General features: G+C 33.2%; 1 non-coding gene across 1 annotated transcript; it reads right to left on the bottom strand.

The window, feature by feature from the left end:
- Window positions 1-833: 833 nt before the first annotated feature.
- Window positions 834-1,023, bottom strand: LOC115830755. Its single transcript, XR_004026302.1, has one exon. It is a non-coding gene; the product is annotated as a U2 spliceosomal RNA (small nuclear RNA).
- Window positions 1,024-17,151: the final 16,128 nt, after the last annotated feature.

Raw genomic sequence — 17,151 nt, 5'->3', positions numbered from 1 at the left:
AATTCATCATAAATTCAGAAGTCATGACTTTTCCACAAGAGCAAAAATAATAAATTTCTATAAAATAATTCATTAATATTAAACAATTTATTTTAAAAAGTAACTTTCCAGTAGCCATTGGTATTCTTTTCATTATTTTGCGTTATAAAAAGTAAATGTTCTCATTCTAATCTTTTTGACACTAAAATAAACATTTTTTTACCTTCTCCAGAGCTCACAATCAATGGGACAATAATTACTGTATATTCACAGAAAAGGAGTCTTGAGCAATATTAAAGTGTTCACTATCCACAATCAGAAAATGAAAATTTCTGATTAGGGTATCAACTGAAAGAAAAAGACCTCAAAAAAGCATTCGTGGTTTACTTGGCTTTCTGTAATGCAAACACACACACACACACACACACACACAAAATAAATAATGTTGGCTTAATTTAACTGTTAGCAGAAGAGTCCTAGGACTGTATTTCTTTCAGAGTCAGGAAAACGATATGAAATTCTTATTTCAGTGCTCAAATGAGAAAGGAGAAAGGCTCATAGAATTTCAAAAATTCAAAAGAAGTTTAACAGTCATTATTTGTGATGGATTCCTACCTGGGATTTAATGGTCTCCAAGATATCTCAGCTCTTCTTTGAAATACCTTAGTATAACAAATGACCAAAGAAAAGAGACTTACCCACGGTAAGCCAAGTAAAATATTGATTCTTTCCATTTAGCTAGACTGTAGTAACGAATAGTTACATTTCAGAACAAAAGGTCTAATTTAATATTATGCAGTACTTTGTTATGTTTAAAAGAAAAGTAAGTCAATAATGTATTTTTTAAAATTCCTCTTGGGGGTACCATTTCTGAGAATGCTGATAGGCCAGGTCAATATGTGAAGTGGATTGAGCAAGCTCCTATTCCATCTCTGAGTTCCAAAAATTCATTTAATATTGCATCCTCAAATAGAGGACATATCAAGTATTAAACTGGAAATAATAGATGTACACTTGATCTTAGCCAAAAGGCTGAGAAACAATCATAAATCATCTCCTAATAAATGTATTATCTTTTCATAGATGGTACATAAAGAATTTTTCAAAATATTGAGTTCATATATTAGACATCATAATAAATACTTCTAGGAAATCAATAGAAAACAAATGATCTAATCCAATTCTCTCTTTCTGCAAATAAAGTATGAAAAGCCTAATGTGCAAATAACTAACCCAAGGTTATTCATTTTCTTATGACCAAGTATGTAACTACAAATAGTGCAATGCTAATCTGGTGCATATTCGTGTTCATTAAAGAGAAGCATTTCCCATATTGCTATACTTGACTTAAGAAATATATAGTTCAAATCCTACTTCTTCCCAACCACAAGTAGTCATCCACATTTAAGTGGATGACTTTTTTGCATTATATGGAAGAAGACTATATTTTTCAGAATAAAAACAAAGTATGTAAGTTGACAAAAATAAGGGCAAATCAATGATATTCACTAGGTTAATATTTGATATTCAGATGTATGTTTCAAAATGTTCAAATATTCTCTATAGAAAGAGCTACAGTGTTTAATTATTAAGTCCAAATTTTATTCATACTTTTATTTTAAAATCATCATTGTCTTTACATCAGTGAATCATTCTGAGATATTTTAATCTGGCACTTCAAATTACTCTAAATATCTTCCCTTTATTAGAAAAATTGGTAGCTTTTTGAAGGTCATAAAAAACATTTTCAAGAATAGTTTATAAATTGGAAAGAGTGTAACTTGAAAGTCATATATATTTGAATTTGAATCTAAATTATACCACTAATTAATAACAAACTCTTGTTCAAATTACTTAGCTTTATTTTTCTCATTTGTTAAGATGGGTACACTAGCACCTGGTTACTAGGAGTACTGAGAAGATTTCTTATAACTTTTTAATATTTTCTTCACCAAAGGTAAGCACTGTGTGCATATAAAACCTTTCTCAGCTATATGGCCTTGAAAAATATTTGTTAAGCAAATAAAATAAATAAATACATGAAAATAATATACGAGAAAATAATAGCACATGTAAATTGACTGACTGAGTACCTAAAGTATAATGGGACCCCAATTAGTGGTAAACATAATTGTCATTGCAATTTAGAATATAAAAATTAGATACTATTAACAACTAGGACCAGTCTTCAATATGGTTTATCTATATTCTCAATAGAAAAATTGAACAGCTCGAGAGAAAACATTTAATAGAGTTTTTCCCCATCAAATACCTGATTAGGATGCTAGCAGTTTTAAATGTAATAAAACATTTTCCATGTCTCTATCATTTCTAAGGCACATATTTACTGGTGTGCTAGTTCAGGATCTTTGAAATGAAAAAGCGGGGCCGGGTGCGGTGGCTCACGCTTGTAATCCCAGCACTTTGGGAGGCCGAGGCAGGCGGATCACGAGGTCAGGAGATCCAGACCACGATGAAACCCTGTCTCTACTATAAATACAAAAAATTAGCCGGGCGTGGTGGCGGGCGCCTGTAGTCCCAGCTACTCGGAGAGGCTGAGGCGGGAGAATGGCGTGAACCCGGGAGGGGGAGCTTGCAGTGAGCCGAGATTGCGCCACCGCACTCCAGGCTGGGAGACAGAGGGAGACTCCGTCTCAAAAAAAAAAAAAAAAAAAGAAATGAAAAAGCACTGATTTGCAGTTTTTGTCCTATTCTCTGATATAAACAGCCTTTCTTACATCCTAGTGTCTCAGCTTCTCAATACCACATGTGGAACAAATTTTATATATTTTTTTAATAAATGAAAAACAAAAGAAGGATGTGCTTAGGTCCATTTAGCAGCGTGAAATTAGTTTCAAAACACAAATTCTAAATTCTTTTTCTTTGCTAAGTGAATACAGGCAACATGCTCACCCTCTCTGCTTTCTTAGTATCCTTAGATGTAAAATCAGGTAGCTATATTGACCTACACACACATACACAAATGCTAATTTGTGACAATGGAAGAAACACATTATTTCAACTGGTTGAAGGTAATATTATATATCACTAATCCATAATATTATGATTTTTTTAAAATAATACTTGTTGAGCCCCTGGTATGCAGTAGTTACTAAGGTTCAAAGATGAAGTTAATCAAATCTTATCACATAAGCCATTACTTTCTGATTTCTATTGATGTCCCAAGCTCTTTTTCTCTGCTTTTACATCATATAATTTTTAGCCCTTTTATAATTCCGCATTCTCTACTTTAAACATGGTCTAGTTATTTTCTGTAGGTCTTAATATATACTGTCTGAAAATAAATGTAATGCTCTAGATAAAATTTCACTAGAGTAGCCTAAACAGAACCAGATAACTACCTCCTTTGTTCTTGGTGAATGATGTTCAAAATTCTAGTTCTGAAGTGATGTCAGCAAGATAGAAGACTAGCAAGCTACAGGACCTCCTTCTGCCACAGGGATGCAGAGTTAGCAATAATATACAGACCAGAATATCTTTGTGAGAACTCCAGAGAACAGTTGAGAATCACCCAGGTCATTGTAAAATAAAAAAGGAATTCAAGTGAAAGGATAATTTTATATATATATATATATATATATATATATATATATATATATAGTAGCCTTTGGTGCATGTATTTATGACCCTCCCTTTATGAAGATAGAGTAGAGCAATTGCAAGAAAACTCTCATATTTAGGCTTCTCTCTTGGAATGGAAATAAAAGAGTGGCCCAGTTCCAACATTCCAGACCATCTGGGAACTGCCAAAACAACTGATTTCTATCTTATCTAACTTGGAGTGTCCATGGGTCTCCAGCATCAGATTTTGCAAGCCACTAAAAATGGAGGTAAGAACAAAGAACATTAGACCTACAGCTCCAAAGGCATAGGCTAGGGGAAGCAAGAGAATAAAAAGAGTTTGAGAAGTCCTAGAAACTCTTGTTCTGCTGATTGGTAAAACTATTCCTCTTTAGGAAATGTGATGGTTAATACTGAGTGTTAATTTGATTGGATTGAAAGATACAAAGTATTGATCCTGGATGTGTCAGTGATGATGTTGCCAAAGGAGATTAATATTTGAGTTAGTGGGCTGGGAAAGGCAGACCCATTCTTAATCTGGGTGGGCACAATCCAAGCAGCCACTAGAGTGGCTAGAATATAAGCAGGCAAAAAAATGTGAAAACAGAGACTGGCTTAGCATCCCAGCCTACATCTTTCTCTCATGCTGGATGTCTCCTGCCTTCAAACATTGGACTCCAAATTCTTCAGTTTTGGAACTCAGACTGGCTCTACTTGTTCCTCAGCCTGTAGGTGGCCTATTGTGGGACCTTGTGATCATGTGAGTTAATACTTAATAAATTCCTATGTGTATGTATGTGTGTGTGTCTGTGTATATGTATATATTCCATTAGTTCTGTCTCTCTAGAGAACCCTAATACAGGAAGCTGATATGCAAATAATGGAAGATGTTTGTTTTTCCAAATTCCAAAATCCTAGCAAAAGACTACAAGGCATAAAAGAAATAGCAAAATGTGACCCAACCAGAGGAAAACAATAAAATGCCATAAATGAACCATATAGAAAGGTAGATCTATGAGCTGCTTGACAAATAATTTAGAATAATTGTTCAAAAAGATGTTCAATGAGCTAAAAGAGGACATAGGCAACTGTATAAAATCAGAAAAATGATACATGAACAAAATGAGAATATCAACAAAGAGAGAGAAATTGTAAGATAGAACCAAACAGAAACTCTGGAGCTGAAAAAAGTACAGTAAGTGAACTAAAAAATTCACAGAGAGGGTTAACAGCAGGCTTGTTCAGGCAGTAGAAAAAATTAGCAAAACTGGAAACTGTTCATTTGAAATCATTATGTCAGAGGAACAAAAGAAAAAAAAATGAAGAAAAGAGACTTAAGAGACATTATCACATGGAGTAACATATGCATTGTGAGAATCCCAGGAGAAGAGAAAGAGGAAATAAGAGGTTATATTAAGAAATAATGACTAAAAACTTCCCAAATCTCAGAAAAGAAACAGACATACAGTTCAAGAAGCTCAGAAAGTATTAACTAGGATAAATTCAAAGAGACACACTATATAATAAAACTGTCTGAAGTCAAATACAGAGAATCTTGAAAGCAACAGGAGGAAAGTAGTCCATCACATAGGAAGCATTCATGATATTATCGGTGTTCTTTTTGCAGCAGAAACTTTGAATGCTAGAATGAAACAGAATGACATATTCAAAGTGCTAAAAGAAAAAATATACTATCAACCAAGAATATTGTATCTGGCAAAACCATTCTTCAAAAATGGAGAAATTAAGACCTCCAAGTAAACAAAAGCAAAGGCAGTTTGTTATCCCTAAACCTGTTCTGCGGGAATACTAAAGGGATTTTTTTCAAAATAAAATGAAAGTACAGTAGACAGCAACACAAAGCCCTACAAAAGTATAAGACTCTTTGATAAAGGTAAATACTTAGATGCTTATCATGACATGTATTATTACAATTTTGAAACATAGAATTAAAATGATCAAAAATATTTTTTAAACTTATAAATATATGTTAATGGGCATATAATAAATAAAGATACAATTTTTAAAATTCATAACAAATTGGGAGATGGGGCTATAAGGGAGTAGAGATTTTGTATGCAATTGAAGCTAAGTTGTTATCAGTTTAAAATAGGATACAATAACTTTAAGATATTTTATATAATTGCCATGATAGCCACAAATAATATATTTGTAAAATATACTCAAAAGGAAATTAGAAAGGAATCAAAGCATGTCACTACAAAATATCATTTAAAAGTAAAGAAAGGCAGCAAGAGAGGAAAGAAGAGACAGAAAAACTATAAGACATACATAAAACAATTAACAAACAGGCAATAGTAAGTCCTTCCCCATTTGTAATGACTTAAAATGTAACTTGATTAAATTTCTTGATCAAAAGACAGAGATTTGCTGAAAGGATTAAAAAACAGGATCCAACTATATAGTGTCCACAAGACACTCTAAGGACAATGGAGGATGAAAATAAAAGTATAAAAAAAGATATCCCATGCAAATGACAATTAAAAGAGAGCAGGAGATGCTATATTAATATTAGAAAACAGACTTTAAGTAAAAACTGTCACAAGATACAATTAAGAATATTATATAATGTTAAAGGGGTAAATTCACTAAAAAGATATATCACTTGTAAACATTTATGCACAAAACCTTAGAATTCCTAAATATATAAAGCATACTTTGATAGAATTCAATAGAGAAATAGACAACAGCACAATAATGGTAGGAGACTTCAAAACCTTACATTAAATAATCAAATAAAAAACTACACAAAAGATCAATAATGAAATAGAGGACGTGAACAATACTACAGACAATTGAGCCTAACAGACATATGAAGAAGACTCCCTAACAACAACAGAATATACTTTCTTCTCAAATGCACATGAAGCATTCTATAGGATAAACCACATGGTAGGACACAAAACAACTCTTACCAATTCAAGAAGATTGAAATTATGCAAAGTATCTTATCTGATCACAGTGATATGAAACTAAACATCAAAGCACAAGAAAACAGGAGCACAAGGAAAACAGCAAGAAGAAAACAGAAAAATTCACAAGTATGTAAAAATTAATCAACACCCTCTTAAACACCAATGAGTCAAAGAAATTACAACGGAAATTAGAAAATACCTTGAGAAAATTGAAAATTAAAATAAAAGCACAACATACTAAAACTTATGGGATATAAGAAGCTTATAGCGATAACTATTGTGGGGAAACTGAGGACTAGAGAGACCAATATGGAGAACAGGAGGATTGTTTATTTTAGGTATGCACCGGCTCAGTGGATTCACATCCAAAAAGCTGAGCATTGAACAAAGACTGAGCAGGGTTTTTATAAGCAAACTTACAGAAGCAAAAAAGCAGTTAATCATACAGTGACAGGTCACATAATCTATAGCATAACTGTTGACTTAGCATAACTTGTGGCCTTGCATAGCTAGTGACCTTGTAGCTGCATCAAAAGAAAAACAAGAACTGCCTAAATACAGACATTTGTAAAACAGGGTTATGTTTAAGAAGCCAGGGAAAGGAGTAACCATAAAAGAATTTGCCTTTCTCTTCTTTTTTCCCTTCAACCTTGCTCTGGAAGGGGGTGGTGTCTGGAGCCCATTCCTTTGGCCTTGGCTTCCTGGACAGTGGCAGACAGCGTTATCTTGTAACTGTCCTTGAAGTGAGATTTCTAGGCAGAGGAAAACTTGTTCTTTTCTTTTTAACCCTTGTCTTGCCTGTTACTTTTCTTGAAGTGAATGAATATGTATTTATTTTTAAATTTCTGCCCCATAATTGCATACATAAAAAATAAGAAAAACCTCAAACCGCAGAACTAGATTTAGGAATCAAGAAACTAGGAAAAGAACAACAAACTAAACCTAAAATCTAGCAGAAGGAAGAAAAAAACAGATTACAGCAAAGATAAACTGAATAGACAATAAAAATAATAAAAAACTAATAATTTTTTTAAAGATGGACAAAACTGAAAAATTCTTAGATTAAGAAAAAAGAGTGAAGACTCAAATACTCAAAATCAGAAATAAAAGAGTGGGTATTATTACTACAGATATCACAGAAATTAAAAAGAATTATAACAGAATGCCAACAAACTGGATAATGTAGAAAAATGGACAAATTCCTAGAAACACACACCTATCAAAACTAAATTATGAAGAAATAGGAAGTTTGAATAGACCAGTAATACATAAGGAGACTGGAACAGTAATCAGAAACCTCCAAATAAAAACAAAAATCAGAAGGAGATATTTTCACTGAAGAATTCTACTAAACTATTAAAGAATTAACACCAATCATCTGAAAACTCTTCCAATAAATTGAAGAATAAAGAATACTTACAAGCTCATTCTGTGAGATCAGCATTACCTTAATACCAAAGCCATACAAAGACACAACAAAAAAGAAAACTAAAGACCAATATCTTGGATAAATATTGATTCCAAAATTCTCAACAAGACACTAGCAAATCAAATTCAACAGTACATTAAAAAGATTATACACTATCCAGGCACGGTGGCTCATGCCTGTAATTCCAGCACTTTGGGAGGCCAACGCAGTGGATCATGAGGTCAGGAGATTGAGACCATCCTGACCAACATGGTGAAACCCTGTCTCTACTAAAACACAAAATATTAGCCTGGTGTGGTGGTGTGTGCCTGTAGTCCCAGCTACTCAGGAAGCTGAGGCAGGGGAATCACTTGAACCCAGGAGGCAGAGGTTGTGGTGAGCCAAGTTTGTGCCACTGCGCTCCAGCTTGGCAACAGAGCAAGACTCCATCTCAAAAAACAAAACACAACAACAACAACATAAAAGATTATATACCACAACCAAAGGGGATTTATACCTTGAATTCAAGGATGTTGTCCAATATACAAAAATAAATCAAGGTAATATACCACATTAATAAAATGAAGGTGAAACCCTACATGATCATTTCAATTAATGCAGAAAGAGTATTTAACAGAATTTAAAACCCTTTCATTATAAAAACCTGACTACACTAGAGATAGAAGAAAATTACTTTAACAAAATGAAGGCCATTTATAAAAAGCACACAGCTACCATCATACTCAATGGTGAAAAGACTGAGAGCTTTTTCTCTAAGATCAGAAATGAGGCAAAGATGCCTACTCTCAGCATTTCCATTCAATAGTATTGGAAGTCCTAGCCAGAGCAATTAGAAAGGAAAAAGATATAGTCATTCAAATTGCAAAGGAAGAAGTAAAATTATCTGTTTACCGATGGTATGATCTTATATATAGAAAATTATAAAGGTTACACACATACACTCATACATGCAAAGTTGCTAGAACTAATACATGAATTTAGCAATATTGCAGAAAACAAATTAGCAGTCAAAAATTAGTTGTATTTCCATATCAAACAATAAACAATACAGAAATAAAATTTTAAAAATAATTCTATTCATAATAGCATTAAAAATAATAAAACACTTAGGAATTAACTAAAGTGAAAGATTTATACAATGAAAACTACAAAAATTGCTATAAAAACTTTAATAAGACACAAACAAATGGAAACTCTCCCATTTTCATGGAGTGGAAGACTTAATTTTGTTTAGATGGCAATAGTATTCAAAGTAATCTACAGATTCAATACAATTTCTATTATTTTCTCAATGATATTTTCCTTTCAGGAATAGAAAAAATATTATCCTAAAATTTGTATCTAATCTCAAGAGACACTGAATAGCCAAAAACATTTTTGAAAAATAACAAAGAAGGCTGACATTTCCTGAGTTCAGACATATTACAAAGATACTATGATAGTTCATTCTATATGTCAATTTGACTGGGTCATTGTGTGCTGAGGTTATTTGGTCAAACATTATTCACGTTATGTCTGTGAGGGTGTTTCTGGATAAGATTAACATTTGAATCAGTACCCTAATGAAAGCAGATTGCCCTCCCTAATGTGGATGGGCCTCCCAATCAATTGCAGACTTGAATAGAACAAAAATGCTAAGAGGAAATTCTTGCTTGACTTTGGAGATGAAACATTGGTCTTTTGTGATCTTGGAATTCAGATTGAAATATTGGGTCTTCTTGGGTCTCCAACCTGCCAGTTTTAAGAATGGAACTTACACCATTGGCCTTCCTGATTCTCAGACTTTTAGCCACGGGCTGGAACTATGCAAGACTTCTCAGCCTTCATAATCACTTTAGCCAATTTCTTATAATAATTATATACACTTATATTGCTTATTGGTTCTGTTTCTCTGGAAAACTCTGACTAATACAGATTTAGTAAACAAAATAGTCTTGTATTTATGTTAAGACAGACATATAGACCGATTGAATAGAATAGAGAGCCCCAAAGTAAACCCAAGCATGTATAATCAAATGATCATCAACGAGAGTGCCACAACTACTACATGTGAAAAAATCTGTCTCTTCAAAAATTGTGTTGTGAAAACTGGATACCCATATGCAAAAATATAAAGTTGGAATCTTATATCATACATATATGGAAATTAATTCAAACTTTATTGAAGATCTAAAACTATAAAGCTTCTAGAAGAAAACATAGGGGCAAAACTTCGTGACACTCAACATGGCAATGATTTCTTAAATATGACACCCAAAAAGCATAGGGAATGAAAGCAAAATTAGGTGAGATTATATCAAACTTTAAAACAGTCAAATGATACAATTAATGAGGGAAAATGCAACCTATGGATGATAGAAATATCTGCAAATCATATATCTGATAAAGAAATCCTTCAAGTTAACAAAATTAAAATAAACCAATTTAAAAATGGGCAAATGGCTTGAACAGACAATTCTCCAAAGATTATATACAAATTGTCATCAAGCATTTGAAATAATGCTCAACATCACTAATCATCAGAGAAATGCAAAGCAAAACCACAGTAAAATACTGACACCCTTTAGAATACCTACTATCAAAAACACAGAAAATAACAAGTGTTGACAAGGATATGAAGAAATTAGAATCCTTGTGCACTGCTTGTGAGACTGTAAAATGGTACACCAGTCAGAGGCGTTGAAACTCGAGTGACTTTATCTTGAATAGGGGCTGGGTAAAATAAAGCTTAGACATACTGAGCTGAGTTCCCAGGAGGTCAGGCATTCTTAGTCAGAGGATAAGATAGATAGGAGACCTTGCTGACTATAGCACTTTAAAGATCGTAAAACAGATTGCAGCAAAGAAACTGGCCAAAACCCATCAAAACCAAGATGGTGACAAAAGTGACCTCTGGTTGTCCTCACTGCTCATTACATGCTAATTATAATGCATTAGCATGTTAATAATAGACACTCTCACCTGCGCTAAGTCAGCTTACCAATGTCATGGCAATATCAGGAAGTTACCCTATATGGTCTAAAAAGGGGACAAACTCTCAACTCTGGGAATTGCCCACCCCTTTCCCAGAAAACTCATGAATAATCCACCCCTTGTTCAACATATAATCAAGAAATAACTGTAAGTATACTCAGGAGAGCAGCCAATGCCACTGCTTCCACTATGGAGTAGCCAATCATTCTTTCTTTCCTTTATTTCTCTAATAAACTTGCTTTCACTTTACTCTATGGACTTGCCCCAAATTCTTTCATGTGTGAGGTCTGAGAACCCTTTCTTGGGTTCTGGATCAGGATCCCTGTCTGGTAACACAACTGTTATGACAAACAGTATGGAGCTTCCTCAAAAAACTTAAAAGGAAAGTACCATATTATCCAATAACTTCACTTCTGGGCTATAACCAGGAGAATTGATAGCAGACTCTCAAAGAGATATTTGCACTCCCATGTTCGTAGTAACACTATTCACGATAGCAAAGAGGTAGAAGTGACCCAAATACCCATCAATAGAGGAATATACAAACAAAATGTCATATATACATACAACGGAATATTACTAAATTTTAAAACGTGGGAAATCCTGTCATATGCTATAACATGGATGAAACTTGGAGACATTTTGATAAATGAAATAGGCCAGTTGCAAGAAGACAAATACTGTATGATACTACATGTGAGATATATTTAATGTAGCCTAGTTCATAGAAACAGAAAGTAGAATAGTTGTTGCCAGAGGCTGGAAAGAGGAAAAGGGGAAATTGTTGTTCAATGGGTACAGAGTTTCAAATTTGCAAGAAGAAAAAGTTCTAGAGGTCTGTTTTACGACAATGTGAATATACTTAGCACTATTTAATTGTATGTATAAAATGGTTCAGATGGCAAATTTTATGTGTTTTTTTTTTACCACGATAGATACAAAGGACAGATAGATGATAGATGATAGATAGATAGATAGATAGATAGATAGATAGATAGATAGATAGATAGATAGATAGATGGATAGATAGATAAAGAGAGAGATATAGAAGATAGATAGATAGGTAGGTAGATAGATAGAATATAGGTATATTTCTAGCCCACCAAAGCCTGAAATTCCATTATTTCAAAACAAACTCAGTTATGGTAAAGTTTTTTCTAAGCATATTCTGAATTTGGGCTTTGGGATTTTTTCAATTTTATTTTGGCTCTGTACAAAGTTACAGAGATGTACAAAGATCTTCTAATTCCATCTGGATGTTTTTGGTTACAGTGCTGCCCTGGTTCTTATTTCCAACTGTCTCAAAAGTGTTTCAAGCTAAAGTGTTGTCGCCTATGATTCTAATTCTCTGCTTAATCTCTGGACTTGAACTGTAGTGACCACTTTGCATCTTTTTCATTGATGTACCAGCTGTGACATCTGAAGGTTTCCAGATTTAAAGTTCTTTCCTAGACCATAAAGAGATCCTTTGTTTCTCTCAGCTGCAGCTGTCTACCTCATAAGTAGTTGTCTTTCAAATTTATAAATGTCACATGTTCTTGGTCTACTGCTAATTCACTTCCACACTTGTAAATACATAAAGTCTTTACTGCTTGGACTAGTGACATGCAATTTAAAACACCTAACATTGCAACACCTGACATTTCTTCATGTTATTAAAACAAAAACTAAAAAAAAAAAGAGGATAGATCTATTTCTTTCTAAGACGTTGTTACTTTAGTAATTAATATTCATTAGGTAAAATACTAAACTAGTGGTGAGCCTGCTTATTGCTATTATCATACAGTTCACACATTTCTATCTTGTACAAAGATTAAAAATGCCACGTTAATCCAAATATGCTATTTCTATATCAGTCCTCTGGAATACCAACTTAGTTATTATTGTCAAAAATAGGGAATAAAGACAGCCTACCATACCTTATTCTTAGTGAACACGTGCTCACTGCTGCTAATTATGACCTTTCCCCGTACTCAAAAGTCATCCATCCATTTCCTTCAAATATTTTACTGAGCATAAATGTCAAGATCCCTGGTCTATAGTTTTAAGACTCTGCCTAACCTTTTCTTAAACTTAGGACATTTTCCTTTCTTTACTCTCCTGGCAGCTCCCCCAATTATCAATAGCTCCTCAAAGATTACTGACATCGATGTTATCTTCAAAATTACTCAGCACCCTAAATTAGATACTTCCTAAGCCAGAAAAGTAAATCATTTGGAGAATTTGTTATACTTTTTCTGTTCATATTTCTTCAACTATTTGGAATTTTAATTTCTCTTCCTCATTTTAGTTTCATCCTTCCAACATGAGGATTATTACATTTGAAAGAAAAGATGAAAACAAAATTGAGGTTAAAAAGATCTTTTTAACCTCTCTTTAGCTATTTATTATTATAGTATTTGTTCTAGGGAGACAACTTCACAATCTGGTTCACAACATAAATAAAAACTTGGCTTTTTTAGAGGTTTTGAAAATATTAGTGCACTTTGAGATTTAGCGTTCCTATTGCTGTTCTGAAATACACCTGCTAATGTCTTGCCATATTCTTTAATTCTCTCTTTGCTTTTTTCTTGTATATTTTTACTTTTAATCTGTGCTTACCAGAGAACCTTATAGAAAACACTTTGATTTTCCTAGATAACTCTCCCTGTTCTTTTTTACCAAGGTCATTCAGAATTCCATGGTCAAAACACATTTTGAAAGTTTCCTATAAAACATTTCCTCATCTAGAGTTAAAGCATAGTTTCTATGAATATATTGAATTATTCTTGCCAAAGTCTGATATTCATGACATGAATGTTAACATTTTACTACTTCATTTATTCACTTAAAATAGATGTTGAGTCTAGCACTTCAAACAGCACATATAACCACATATGATATAATTAATTTATCCATAAGTGACATCTTTGTCATTTCACAAAACAGATTCTATTGGTTAATTAAAATCTATATTACCATTTCTCATTGTTTCTCTTTTGTTAATCTTCTGTGATATAAAGTGCTTTGCAACAGGGAAAAAAAAAATCACTATTTTCTCTCAGTACTTGAAAATGTCCCAAGTTTACAAAAAGGTTAGAACATATAGCCACTGTCTCTCTGCACTCTAACACAGAACACTTCAGGCACCAGAAGTTTGGGCTTTTTTGATACTGACCAATTCTCTGACACTAGATGGGTGTCCTACAATTCAATTAGATCCTGACACTACCTACCTGGAGTTAGTGTCAGATCTCAGAAGTTAAGGGCTTAGTCTCATAAGTCTTCCCCTGCTGAAGATACTTATCACAATTTTGACTGGCTATGAATTCAGGGTTCCCATGATCCTCTCCTTATTTTCCGTAATTTTGATAGAATGGTTTATAGAATTCAGGGAAACTTTTCTTATGTTTACTGTTTTATAATGAAGTATACAACTGAGGAACAGCCAAATAAAAGAGATGCACAGGGCAAGGTATGAAGGAAATGGGATACAGAATTTCTATGCTCTCTCTGGGCAAGACACCCTCCCAGCACCCTGATATATTTACCAACCTGGAAGCTCATCAACTCTCATTGCTCAAGAGATTTTATAGAGATTAATCTTCAGCCCTACCCTACTTTCCTGGAGGTTGTTGGGTGGGGCTTAAAGTTCCAATCCTCTAATCACTTGGTCTTTCTGGGAGACTGAACCCAGCCTGAGGCTACCTAGAGCTCCACCACAAGTCACCTCATTAGCATAAACTCAGGTATGATCAAACAGGCTCATTATAAATAACAAAAGATACTGCTATCACTCAGGAAATTCCAAGGATTTTTGGAGCTCTGTGCCAGGAAGCCTGAAAAAAGACCAAATATATTTCTTATTATACCACAGTACTTTGCTGATATTTGAAGGTCCCCATGGTATCATTGACTCTTTGCAGCTCAGTTTTATGATCTATATCTGGCCAAGTATTTATAGTAAAGGCTCCCACATGTCCATCTGCTGGCAGTTTCATAATTGTCTAAGAACTAAAGCTGGTTAAATCTATCAATTCTAGAACCTAATTTCAAACTTTTAAATGCAGCAGATTGAGGCCAGGGCTATGAATGACATTTTAAATAACTACCCAGATGAGTGTGAAAATAAGCCATGTTTGGGAAACATTCATTTAGATCATATTCATATAAAAATGTAACTTTTATTCTGCCTAAATTATTTGCATCCATATATTCTCTTCCAGGATCTCACTATTAAATTTTGGAATTTCATATGATCTGATATTACCAGCCCATTCCTATCTTTGTCTCTCAGTATCCATAGGGGATTGGTTTCAGGACACTTCTCAAATATCAAAATCCTTGAATGCTCAAGTCAGTGATATAAAACAGCATAATATTTGCATACAACCTACAGACATCCTTTCATAGACTGTAATAGATTACTTATAATACCTAATACAATGCAAATGATATGTAAATAATTATTATACTATATTGGTTTTTAAATTTGAATTATTTTTTATAGTTCCTTGTTATGTTTATTGTTTTTGTTCCTTGAATATTTTTGATTCATGGTTCATTGAACCTTCATGTGTGGAACCTGCGGATATGGAGGACTCGCTGTATTAACAGACCTCCTGAGAATTATATTATTCTCCCATCTGTTTTGTTGTTGTTTTGTTTGATAGGCAGTTAGATAGTTGGGAAAGGATAAACACAGCCCATTAATTTGGAAGATGAAAGGGGCCAGAAAGAGAGTGAAATACTCAAACAATTACAATTTCTAACTATTTTGTTAAAAAAACTAGCATTGATATTCATAAATGTGAATAGGAAACAACTCAAAGATTAAAAAGTTACTAATTAGTACAGCTCTCTTTTCTTCCCTTATAAGCCTCCTTGTGTAACCATTGATATATACATAAAGCATAGACCAGCATTAAGTAGACAATAATTTGTCTTGAGCCATCCAGATGTAAGAAAATGTATTAATCCCATTTACTAGTAGATATTTCCTTTACATATTTACCTTTCTCTTGCAAAGTGTTGATTTTTGCCCCTAAATTTCGTTTTCTGCTCAAATTTCTTATTTTTGAAGTGTTTGCTTAAATCTTTCAAGCTGTATTATTTTTATTCTATAAAAAGTAAAATTTTGTAATACTTGGCAAAGTTCAGATTGAGTGAGGAGTTTTCATCATTGCATAGATAGCCCATAGCCCAGAGAAATAATACAACTTCAACCCTATATATGAATGTGTTTATACTTAAAATTCATTCCAAAAATTTTATTCAGCATTTTCTATCTGCTATCTACACAGTGCATATGATCTTTGGGAATTCCAACAAATGAACAAGAAGTTACTACATAGAATAATAAGTTCTATGGTGAGAAAAAGCAAGATACCTAAGCACCAAAGAATGGACATCTAAACTGTACTAAGGGATCAAACTTCCAGCAATTCTCATTCTGAGGTCAGTCACAGATTTCCCAAGGATTCTCCTTACGTAAAAAAACAAGAATTTTTTTCTCTCTTTTTTTTCCCATAAAGCTAAAATGTAATGTTTACGGGAGATAGTCTCTTATTTATTTGTATCTTCTTTCCAACTTTTTCCTGTGTGCTTTCTCATGTACTCATTTCATAACCCTAACCTTGATGCCTTCCACCTTTTTTACCCCTTTAAGTTAATTTTTTATAACACTATAATTAATACTGAATAAATACTGAGCATCTCACAATAATAGCTGAGCATCTCACAACCAAAAAATATTTAATTTTATTTATATCTCACGTGAACTTCACAATAACCTTGTGAGATTTGTATACTTATTGCAGAGATGGAAAAACTGAGGGAAAGGGTTTAGCTGGTCTGGGGTTACCCAGTGAGTAAATGTCAGAAGGAAAATAGCCTGAGAATGCTTTTATCCACTCCATTATGCTATATTCATATCTCACATGGAAAGTAAAAAACATAAAAGGTACTGTAATTGTGAAATGACTTGACACAAAAGTAACCGAAATTAAAGATTGTTCATATGTTGAATATAGAGAAGATAAGATTGAGTAGCAAAGTGGTGATCAACATCAAATATGTGAAAAAAATAGCATATGGAACCTGTGGAATATGAAATAGTGTCATTCCTAATGGAATTTTAGTTCAAATTGTAAATCAAAATGTAGAAGAAAAATTTAAATGACATTTAATTTGTCCTGAGGGAAGTGAATAGCAAACCTATAGAATTTTCAGGTATTTGTGTGATTAAGTATGAATATGGATGTGGAAAATAGA

This window comes from Nomascus leucogenys, chromosome 16, assembly GCF_006542625.1.
Source record: "Nomascus leucogenys isolate Asia chromosome 16, Asia_NLE_v1, whole genome shotgun sequence".
NCBI classification, from domain to species: Eukaryota; Metazoa; Chordata; class Mammalia; order Primates; family Hylobatidae; genus Nomascus; species Nomascus leucogenys.
The sequence above is the reverse complement of the archived record's forward strand: the minus strand, read 5'-3'. Positions and strand labels throughout refer to the sequence as shown.